Genomic DNA, 11766 nt, shown 5'->3' on the forward strand with positions numbered 1-11766 from the left:
CTATTGCCAGGGCTGAGGGCTGGATTAAAATGAACTTTGGTGTGATTTATCAGGAATCCAATTCCATTCAATTCTAATCTAATCTAATTGCCACTAATGAGACAAAAGCTGTAGCTTTCATAAAATGGAGATGATAAATGGTATAAAATAGCTGATTTTATACTCAAATGTTTTCCGCAGAAAATTGAAACTGAAGGAATATATGCATAATACATATAATTCTATAACAACTACTGTATTAAAGATTTAATGCAACAGGGAATTATTTGTTGTATAATATATAAAACTGAATCCACAAATGCCTGAAGGCTTTAATGTTGATATGCTATATTTACTTTTTACAGTTGAATTTCTCTTCAAAGAAATACCTACACTACATTTGGTGCTAAGATGATTTTGTATAGCTAGCATTGTCTAGGCAAGTGTTCATTAACTTTAGAACTTTTTTATACATTATAGTTTTGACACAAGAGATGTAGCATTCACATCTTCAAATTGTAACCATTGCAAACATTATAGGAAACTTAATGTTGTATTAAATTGCTTCCATAGAAAGAAAAGGATATATTTATCCATCAACATGAATATTGAAATGTTTAGATCTCATGGCAAATTGCTTGGCTAGGCAGAGTTTAACATATTTATCAGTGACAGAAAGCTGCATCATGTATCTTTCAGTTTAGGAGTCTAAAATTACCCAAATAATAAGTAGTAGATGACAAAGTTATAAGGGCTTCTACAACATATCCCACAGATTTTCTCCCATTGTTTCAAGACACCTGAAATAAAAAATAGGAAAGTAACAAAATATTGGGAATTCCAACCAAAGGATGTTACTGTAGATGCCTTGCAAAGTTTTTAGTTTAAAAAAAACACCCTAAAATAATTAGTGATTATCATCTGTCTTATTTCACATGAGTAAAGGGAAGAAAAGGCACTATTGCCTCCAGTAGCTGAAATTAGAGAGAAAGAGAGGAAATGCCTTTTTAAGCAAATCAACTTAATTCTTAATATCCAAAATAATCCTATACTTTTAGTTGAAAGCAAGGGGGGGGAGGAAGGAAGGAAGGAAGGAAGGAAGGAAGGAAGGAAGGAAGGAAGGAAGGAAGGAAGGAAGGAAGGAAGGAAAATATTCCTGTTTGTGCACACTTCTGTATGTTAGAGTAAACATTCATAAGAATAACTATAAAGACGTACACCTGCATTTCTATATTAATATTTTGTCTATGCAGATGCTTATATTAAGGAAATGTATGCATCAAAATTTAGGGGGTTAGGGTTAAAATATTAAAATAGAGGATAACAATTTGTATGAGAGTGTCACTGATGGGAACATCTGTTGGAAAAGCATACTGAATTTTTTTAATAAAAAAAAACAATATTTCTGTAAAAAGACTGATTATTCTATCTCAATTATTATACTTGAGCCCAATGAAAAATATGAATGAACAATCAAGATCAATATTGATCTAAGAAGGCATCACAAAGATCAGATACACACGCTTCTTAAAAGATGTAATAAAACATATTTGAGCTGCCAAAATGCATGGAAGCAATTTTCACACTTTCAAGACAGGTTAGTTATTTGTAATAACATACAGCGTATGTTGTCATTATTTTATTATTAACTGTTGGCTCCAAACACAGGTTGTTTTTTTTTTAATTTGATTTATATGCCGCCTTTCTCCGGAGACTCAGGGCGACTTACAATGTGCTAAGCAATAGCCTTCATACTTTTGTATATTTTATACAAAGTCAGCTTATTGCCCCTCAACTGGGTCCTCAGTTTACCTACCTTAGAAAGGTTGGAAGGCTGAGTCAACCTTGAGTCTGGTGAGATTCGAACCTGCAGTAATTGCAGGCAGCAATTACAGGCAAAAAAATAATAATAATAGGGTGCTTTAGACCACTGTACTACCAAGGCTCCACAGTTGATCCACAGTTGCTCTGAAGCAACTATTCCTCTTATCCAGCAAATAAATAAAACAAGAGAGAAAGTACCAGCTCAGGGTAGAATATTTACAGTAAAAAAGTTGATATTATACTACTTTCTATGGTTATACTTGGAAAGGGGAAAACAAATAAGCATTAAACCCTAAAGGATCTACTTTATTTACTATATATTATTTACTATAGCCGCCATTCCTTTAGACCAGGGTATCAAATTCAAGGCCCGGGGCCCAGATCCGGCCCATGAGGTGCTTAGATCTGGCCCATGGAGCCACTCTGGAAACAGCACCCACGGTGACTCTGCAGTGAAAATGAAGCTCAGGAGAGCTGTGTGAGGCCGTTCCAAGCTCCTTTTTGCTGCCAAAGAGTTGTAGGAGACAGTTGCAGCCAAAAACAGAGCTTGGGAGCTCATTTTTGCTGGCAGAGCGCTTGGGCCATCACAGGTGCCCCCGACATGAGTGACATCTAGCTGGCATGCCCACTCCAGCCACGCCTTCTAGTTTAAGAAAGCTTTGTTAAAAGACTAGACCCATTTTAATGTCTGGTTATGGCACCAGACTAGAAACTGGGAGACATGTTACTCACCTTAGGCAAAAAACAACCAGGGTGATTTTGGGCCAATCACTCTTTCTCAGACCTGGGAAGCAGGCAATAGCAAACCACTTCTGAAATCTTGCACAGAAAACTTCAGGCAGTTGTCCAGGAAGTTGTCAGAAATCAACACTGAGTTGAAGGCACATATACCCAAACATGTTAGAAGAAAAGAAAATCTGTAGACCTATTAGTCTTGATTAAGTATCATCCAACTGGTGAGAGAGAGTGGCTAGCAAACTGAAAAAAGTAAAATAAAAATAAACTTTTGTCATAAAAGAAACATATTCTACAAGCCATCATTTGGTATTCCCTTTAACAGGATTTAAAGGACAGGAGGGATTTGGGGTGGGTGTATACAAACACAGATTATTCTCATTTATTTTACATATTAAAAAATACATATTAAAATTATCTGTTTACCTATCTACAGTTTTAAATAAAAACCTTTAAGTATTAAAACATAGTATTAAAATGTTTCATATTAATCATTTATAAGTGTAGAAATAAAACTTTCATGATAATATTCTAATGTTTTTCATATTATCTACATGAATATATTATACTTAAAATTTCATAGAACATCACAAGATACCTAGAAACTGTTTCATATAATTTTAAGAAAATGATTTGGGATTTCATTTAATGTGATTTAATGTGTACACACAGAGAAACATCCATATATACAAACAGTAAAATTAGGATGACTGTGAGCTCTGACATTGACAGTGGACTCATTCCCAGTTTACATAAATCCTGTTCATTTTATCTGAGGCACAAGCTAGCCAGGGGAATCTGCAATCAGCACACATGATGGATATAAAGATCCTTCTTGATTGGTCTGGCACAAGGGCAGAATATTTGACTAATGTTCAGAATAGTGGTAGTAGAAGATAGAAAGTAGAAATCAAATATTGCATGTGTGGGAAGAAATGTCTATTGTGGTTTGTGCTTAAAGGATTGTTAAGGCTAAATTCAATACAGCATTTGAATTTGACCTTGATTAAATCTGTAGCTCACCAGAATAAATTTTATCCAGCTGTAAAATCAAGATTTCATTCAAAGCATATGAACTTTAATTGACTGAGTGAACTGGTTTCCACAACTTGGTGGTCGGGGAAGCAAAATGATATGAAAAATTGTAAAATCTATTTAATTGTACAACCTATCTTCTTCTGTTGCCACCAAATTATATGGTGTTACATGACAGTATCCACCATGTTTTCCTGGTGGATATATATGTATCCACAAAGAAACCTAAACCTACTTTATGCTAGGTAACTAAGGGAAGCTGAAAGTAGAACATAGTTTGGTTTTTGTAAGAAGTGTTTCCATAAGAAGGAGAAGGGTAAGACTCACAGATGATAAGCTGGCATTAAATGAAAAATCTTGAGGAATTCTAGCTAGGGGAAGAAAGGAAGTAATAGCTAGCAACTAAGATAAACATAGATTACAGATTTGATTGCAGTCTGATTGCAGATTTATGATTTTATGAAGAATAGTGTCATATGTTATATAAAAAGGCATACTGTAGCATGGTAGCAGAATATCAGATGTCCTTAAATCATGTGTTGGCAATTCAAAAGCAAAGTTATAAATAGACAGTATTAAGCAATATTTAGTTGTAGAAGAAAGTAAGCATGTGCATGAAATGCATGATGGGAGACACCAGCTATAAATATTTCACCAAGACTTGGTCTGATGATTGAAAATGGTGTTCTGCCAAAAATGGCATTGATCTCTTCTTATGCTGGTCTATGACTGTAATAAATACTTGATTTGATTTGATTTTACACTGATCTCTGATGGATAGCATAAATTTAAATTCATGGTAGCCTCTTTGACGTCAATGTGCTTAGAAAAATACTACTTGATGAAATATACAGTATGTTTAACTTTATTCTAAGTGGAGTTTCAGCTTGTTTGTTAATCTTAAAGTAGAAATATAGGCAACATTTTTTTTAAAAAAAGTATTATGGTTAAAATAATAATCGTGAAAATGTGTTAGCCATAGTGAAGGTCATTTATTTCCCCCTCTTGTAAAAGAAACATTAGGTAGTTAGCTTCCTAATTGTTTGATGATAATTTGGGGTCAGAACTTGAGACTATATCTATATTTTCTATTATCAGAGTTTCAATGAAGCAAGAAATGGAATAAATGACTGGAAGGTTCACCTCTAAAGTTAGTAAGGATATAAGATGACATAGGGCTTATGATACCCAATCTTCATGGGCCAATGAGCATGTCTCAAACAGAAGTTGAGACTGAATTCTGCTTTTGAAGATCTGTGCTTTGTACCTTAATATCTGTGTCATGATAGAATCAGAGACATCTTGGCATCTTGACATTAGTATAGAAGTGAAAAATGACATTCTGCATTATATCATACCAGTATAACAGTTTTTAAAAAATCAGGAGGTATTGAATTGTTACACTTGTGTTCATTAATAGCGTTAGACCTAAGCAATCACATTAGTTCCAATTTCATACATGATCCATTTCAGCAAACATAACCTATCTTTTTCTTTCTTTTTTTAAAAAATAGTTTTATTATTTGAGTGTTCCAACAATTCTGTTTTGCAATGTCATGCAGCGGATCTGAACCTTGCAAATATTCCTTAACAAAATATTCAAAGATATTGTTAAGTAATAGTAGCATATTTTAAAGATAAATGTAAATTGTGTACAATCCTGTTTACTTGTAATTGAAGTTGGAAATATTCTTTATTATAACACATTACAGTTATCTTCTGCCTTGAGTGGTTTGTTGCCTTTGTTTGGATTGTCAATTGACATTTGATAATGGTAAAATGGTACACCTTCTCCGTATTGGACCTATATTAACAGAACTTATAATTAAGATACTTTATTTTATTTTTATTTAATAATTGAATTACATCTGCTTTTTCTGTGATACTTTTCCTTAGGTAGGACCACAGGATTGGATGGGTTGTAAGCCTATTCAGATATTACAGATATGAAAAAAGAATAGGTATGTGGACACTGTTGAGTTTATAATATGTGTTTCAGTCCCCAGTGTGATGATTACTTATATTTTTGATTATACTATACCTCTTTTTGTACTTTTCCTTCTGTTGTTAGAATTATTGATTTGCATAAGGCAAAAAGAAAGTATAAAATTGGTTTCTGAGGTTGCTTTGTTTTCAAATTTATTTCTGCATTTTGAATTTCTGACATTATTGAAAATTGGACAATTGAAATTAGAAAAGAAATTCTATAATCTCTTCCCTAACTTCAGAATTATCTAGAAGCTATGGCAGGGTAGTGAAAGTGAAAAGATATTGATAAATATCTATCAAAAATCAATAATCTTAGATGTGGGAATAGAAGGAGAATTTACCAAATTTGCAGATGATACTAAGCTGGCAGGAATAGCTAACACCCTAGAAGATAGGCTCAAGATCCAGATGGATCTTGAGAGACTTGAACATTGGGCCCTATCTAACAAAATGAAATCCAATGTAAAGAAAAGTAAAGTCCTACATTTAGGTAAGAAAAATCAAAAGTACACATATAAACTGTGTGAAACCAGGCTTAATAGCAGTGACTGTGAGAGGGATCTAGGAGTCTTAGTGGACCACTAACTAAATATGAGTCAGCAACGTGCAGTGGCAGCCAAAAAAGCCAATACAATCCTAAACTGCATTAACAGAGGGATACAATCAAGATCAAGTGAGGTACTAATGTCACTCTATAAAGCCTTAGTAGGACCCCACCTAGAGTACTGCATCCAGTTTTGGTCCCACACTATAAAAAAGATGTTGCCACTTTAGAAAAAGTGCAGAGGAGAGCAACCACGACGATTAGGGGACTGGAGACTAAAACATATGAAGAATGGTTACAGGAACTGGGAATGGATAATCTAGTGAACAGAAAGACCAGGGGAGATATGATAGCAATGTTCCAGCATTTGAGGGGCTGCCACAGAGAGGAGGGGGTCAAGCTATTTTCCAAAGCACCTGACGGCCAGACAAGGAATAATGAATTGAAACTGATCAAGGAGAGATTCAAGGAAATAAGGAGGAACTTTCTGACAGTGATAACAATCAATCAATGGAACAGAAGTTGCCTTCGGAAGTTGTGGGAGCTTCATCACTTGAGACTTTCAAGAAAAGATTGGATTCCCATTTCTCAGAAATGGTGTAGGGACTCCTGCTAAGGCGGGGAGTTGGATTAGATGACCTATAAAGTCCCTTCCAACTTTGTTAACTGTTATCTATTGTCCATATCCACTACAATGTTTCAGTGTTAACAAATCAGTTTCAGAAATATTTGAGATATGATGTTTCACATTTTAAAAAAAATCCAGAATGTTTGAATCCATAGAAAACCCTAACCCTAACCCTAAAAGGATAGTAATGTTCAGAGATTCTTAGAAAAACAGAAATTTCTAGAGTTCTTACCACAAGTGCCTTTGCATTGTGTTTCTTCATAAATTCTGATTAAAGGAAAAGTAGCAGTAGCACAAATACACATGAATCAGTGTGGACATCATATTTGAAACTTTTCTGATTGAAAAGCTTTGGCTAAAATACTATTTATGCGGAACAAATTACAGGGTGCCTTGGATTTTTTTTAAAAGCAAATTGTTTGGAAAATTGAGCACAGGCTTCTTTAAATTCAAGGCCTTTCTATTAGTAGTGTTTTCCCACTGAAAAAATGAGGCCTTGTGTTATAGAAAGTTCTCAAAGAACTTTCAAAAGGAAATGTTGATTACATACCAGGAAAAAAAAAATGTGTGGATGCAAATAGAAGACAATATATGTAGCTTAGGGATGAATTGTGAAGACCTTGGTGCTCTCTGAGTTTAGTTGTTTGCTTGCAGATCTTTCATAGCCCAACTATGTAACTTCATCAGTGCAAGTTGCACTGTGCAGTACAGTGCAGTACATGTGGGATTTGCTCCTGTTATATATATATATAACTGTTAAATATATTGGGGGTTCTCCTGGACTTGTGACTGCTGTGTGAGGAACAGGTGGCAATCGCAGCCAGGATTCCCTGCATTCAATCATTCAGTCCCTATTCAACTCACAGGTAGACTACTATAATAGGTTCTACATAGGGCTAAATAAATAAATAAAACTGTAACCCAGAGCTACCCTATGGTAAGATTGGCAACCAATAAATTTTATAACTAAATAAATAAAGTAAATGTGAAATGGTTTAGTTGGGATAGGGAAGGAAAACATGTCAGCTTTTGTATTTTCTATGGAATGACAAAAAAAGGTGTAAATTTGAGCCAGGACAAATTTCTTGATATTCTCATTATTATCATGCAATAAGCATCCTAGTGTAGCACATGGCATCTCAATACTGGTAGATTATCTTCTTTATGTCAATGAAATGCCATATAAATCAGAACTGTACCTAAAAATTGCATGTAGCTTTTATTCTTTAGGAAGGCAGTCCTATATAATAGACTTTCCCTTGCTATAGTGTTGGAAAACATAATTTGTCTGACTCACAGAAAGCTTCTTTTATGAAATGCTTTTAATAGTGATATGATCAGATGAACTGAACAGAATTAAATTAATTCCAAGTATGTATTCATTGTGAACTTGCTTGAATAAGACATATGAAGTACTGAGAACTGTAACACAGTCTTAATGCCTCAAAAGAAGGAAATGAGTCAGAACGTTGCTTAGTAAATGAAGGAAATATAATGAAAGGAATTAAGAGTTTGTTAGAAAATGCCAAGGGTGAACTGAGATCTGCAATGAAAGAATATCTAAGAAAATTATTGCAGGTAATAAAAGTTTAATATCCAAGATTTAATACCTACAAATTCCTATATAAAAGAATAGAAAATCAATATTTTGTCAAATGCAATACAGAACATATTAAAAGCATATTAAATGCATCTATTCAGAAAAAGTAAATACACATATGTATATACTGGATAAATGCAGAGAAATGAGAATAAGAGGTGCCTGAAATTTCATGCATTTTTTAAAAATTACAAACTTACAGATGGGGATCTTGATTTTAAGCTTTAAATTTTTTTTAAAAGTGAATGAAATTGAACTTGGCAGGTTTGTTCATTCTTAGTGAAAGTAAACAGGATACAGGAGAAAGATTCATTAGTATAACTTTTTCACTCTTAAATGCAGATAAATTCTTTTTATATAAAATGAATACATGCTAATAACTATGTAGTAGTAACCCACTTGCTCTTCTCTCAAATTGCTAGCTTTATAATCTTGTGAATCCTGTTGAGTTTTAAATCGATATACAGCCTACTTTCAAGCAATTGGTATTCACTATTTTTTGTAAAGCTGTGGCAATCTTTGAGGAAGTGATTGACAAAGGAGTGATTCAATTTGACTCCAGAGTGCTAGTCAAGGTAGCGACAGTGATGTGAAATGCTTCATTGAAGCAAACTATTTTATGTATGTATGTATGTATGTATGTATGTATGTATGTATGTATGTATGTATTTATTTATTTATTTATTTATGAGAATCACAAGAGTCTTAGGGCATGGTGGTAATACAGACTCACGTCTCCATATTTAGTTGTGTGTTTAGATGTAGTTTGTAGAAAGGGGAAATCATCTCTTTCTGTCCATTCTATTCCTAATCCAGATGTCCATCTGCACTTTTAAGAAAAAACAACCCAAAGAAGAAGTGTGGTTTAAAGGAAACATTCTAGCTTGAAGAAATCCCCATATACATTTTTGGAATTTTCAGGAAAGGCTGGAAAACCTTCTGCATGAAATTTTGGGAAGTCGCAATATAAACTCAGAGAAGTGCTGATAGAAGAGACTATTTTTAGTTCAGAATTGAACTGTGAGTCCTTCGTGCTCTCTGAAGATGTTTCATGACCTGACTAGGTAACCTCATCAGTACTAGAAGGAGGAGGAGAAGGAGGAGGAAGAAGAAGAGGAGCACTATGATGACTATGGGGTCCTTGACAGTGGTGGGATCCAACTAATTTAACAACTGGTTCGTCCTAATGACTGGGTGGGTGTGGCAGGGGGGTTATGTGATTAAGTGGGCATGTCCAACTTACTTAATGTTACTCATAGCAAGGTGGGACAGCACAGGACAGATGAAGCAGCAGTGGTGATGGCCGGAGCCTTAGACTTAACTTTGTGCAGCAACAGCAACAGTGATTCTCCAACACCTCATCCCTTGCTGGGTCTCGCTTTCCAACAGTCAGGGTTTTTAAAAAGGTTTTTGCAGCAGGAAATTGCCTTCTCTGTGGGGGCACCTGCCATCTGGAATGAGCTCCCCCTGGAGATACGGAGGATCCAAGACCTACACATCTTCCGCTGCACCCTAAAAACATTTTTATTCCAACAGGCTGGTCTGGCCTAACTCTCCCTTTTAAATTGGCCTTTAAATTGGCTTTAAATTGGGTTTTAAATCTCTTTTAGTTAAATTGGATGTTTTAATCTTTGAACCTAACCCTAAATTATTTAATATTTTTAATAGTTTTTAACTTTTGTATGTCTTTGTATTTATTTATGGCTGTTCACCGCCCTGAGTCCCTCGGGAGTAGGGCGGTATACAAATATGAAAAATAAATAAATAAATAAATAAATAAATAAATAAATAAATAAATAAATAAATAAATAAATAAATAAATAAATGATGGGTGGCTACTTCTGGGACTTTGTTGGTGCAGCTGGGCACACAACACTGCCCTGAGACACTGGCCTGCAGCCGCTGCCTCTTTACCAGCATAAGAAGCCTGCAGCCATGGCTCTTTTTCGGTGCAAGAAGCCTACAGCCACCACTCTTTGCCAGTGCAAGAAGCCTGCAGCCACTGCCCTATGCTGGTGTGAGAAGCCTCAACCCGCTGGTCTTTTTTGGAGCAAGAAGCCTGCAGCCGCCACTCTGCAGGCACGAGAAGCCAGCTACCGCTGTCTCCAGCTGCTGCTCTTTTTCGTCGAGAAGTTTCCAGCTGCCACTCTTTTTCATCGAGAAGGCTCCAGCTGCTGTTCTTTTTCAGCATAAGAAGCTTCCACCTGCTGTCTCTTTGCTGGCACAAGAAGCTGCCAGATTCTGCTCTTTTTTGGCGAGAAACCTCCAGCTGCCAGTTTTTTTCGACATGAGAAGCCTCCAGCTGCTGCCTTTTTGCTGGCTGGAACCAAGCTGGCAGAGGATTCTCACATCGGCAAAGAGTGACGCCTGGAGGATTCTCATGCTGGCCAAAGACCCGTGGCTGAAGGCTTCTTACACTGGCAAAGAGGCAGTGGCTGCAGGCTTCTCAGTAGGGGAGAACATGGCAAGGCTCAGCTGCCTTTTGGGCCCTGCTCTGGGCTGCTGCCTGCTCAACCTCCGCTTTGCCTTGGGTCCCGCATTCAACAAGGGGACATGCCGCTTCCAGGCCAGCCCAGCCGGCAGATGGGCAAGTGGGCGACCCTCAGGGAAGGCATTTTTTCCTCAGATCTCCCACCCAGAAGGCCCTGTGGAAGCCAAAGATGGGCCCAAAACGCAGCCAAGCCTCACCATGTCCCCTACCCACTGAGGCAGTCCTTTGGCTGAGAGCAGCAAGCCTGGACCGGATCTTCCTTCCCCACCATCAGCCTTACTTTCCATCCCATGGGGCTTGCACCACTCTCACAAAGGTGGCCTGAGACGAGGCAAAAGGCAAGTGGGCAGCATGCGGGTGGAGGTCCCGGGGAAGGCCAGAGCCAGGGGCTGGCGCATCCCCCGAAGGTGAGCGGGCAGAAGGATGGTGAGAGCTAGGCCTGAAAGGCAGCCAAGTCTCACCATGTCCACCCTGAGGCAGCCCCTCCGCCAAGCGCCTTACCTTCATGGGCAGCCAGAGTGAACAGAGCAGGGAAGGCATGGAAATCAGCTAGGCCATGTGGTTTGGGCGAGCAAGCGAAGAGCCAGACAGTAGCTGGGTTCAGGCATGACTCTAGCCACCGGCCAAGGCAAGCAAGGTGAGATAGGGCAGGGAGATTGGGGTGGGCAGGGCCAGACAGTGGTGGGATTTGCCAGTTCGCTGAACTGTACAGAATCTTAACAACCGCTCGCCTGAACTGATCTGAACTGGCTGAATCCCACCCTTTCCATCATTAAGGCAGTTGAGAATTGAAGGTTCTTAATAGAATTCTTATTAATTCACATTTTGAACTTGGATCATTCCCTGGAGAATATCCTTTGACTGCCCACTTACTAGGAATATGAATTACAGTTCATTACTGCTTTATCCTCTAACAAATGTGGCATAATATTTCAGCTGGT

The 11766-nt window shown here is 37.2% G+C and overlaps 1 long non-coding RNA gene across 1 annotated transcript in view; it reads right to left on the reverse strand.

Moving 5' to 3' along the window:
• LOC117664436 (uncharacterized) overlaps positions 1–11405 on the reverse strand; it is a 51366-nt gene extending 39961 nt beyond the window's left edge. The window contains exon 1 of the long non-coding RNA XR_004591054.1: positions 11327–11405. This is a non-coding gene — a long non-coding RNA (uncharacterized LOC117664436). The remainder of the gene's footprint in view (positions 1–11326) is intronic.
• Positions 11406–11766: the final 361 nt, after the last annotated feature.

Source organism: Pantherophis guttatus, chromosome 5 (genome assembly GCF_059756535.1).
Source record: "Pantherophis guttatus breed Tessera chromosome 5, ASM5975653v1, whole genome shotgun sequence".
In the NCBI taxonomy this organism is placed as follows: domain Eukaryota; kingdom Metazoa; phylum Chordata; class Lepidosauria; order Squamata; family Colubridae; genus Pantherophis; species Pantherophis guttatus.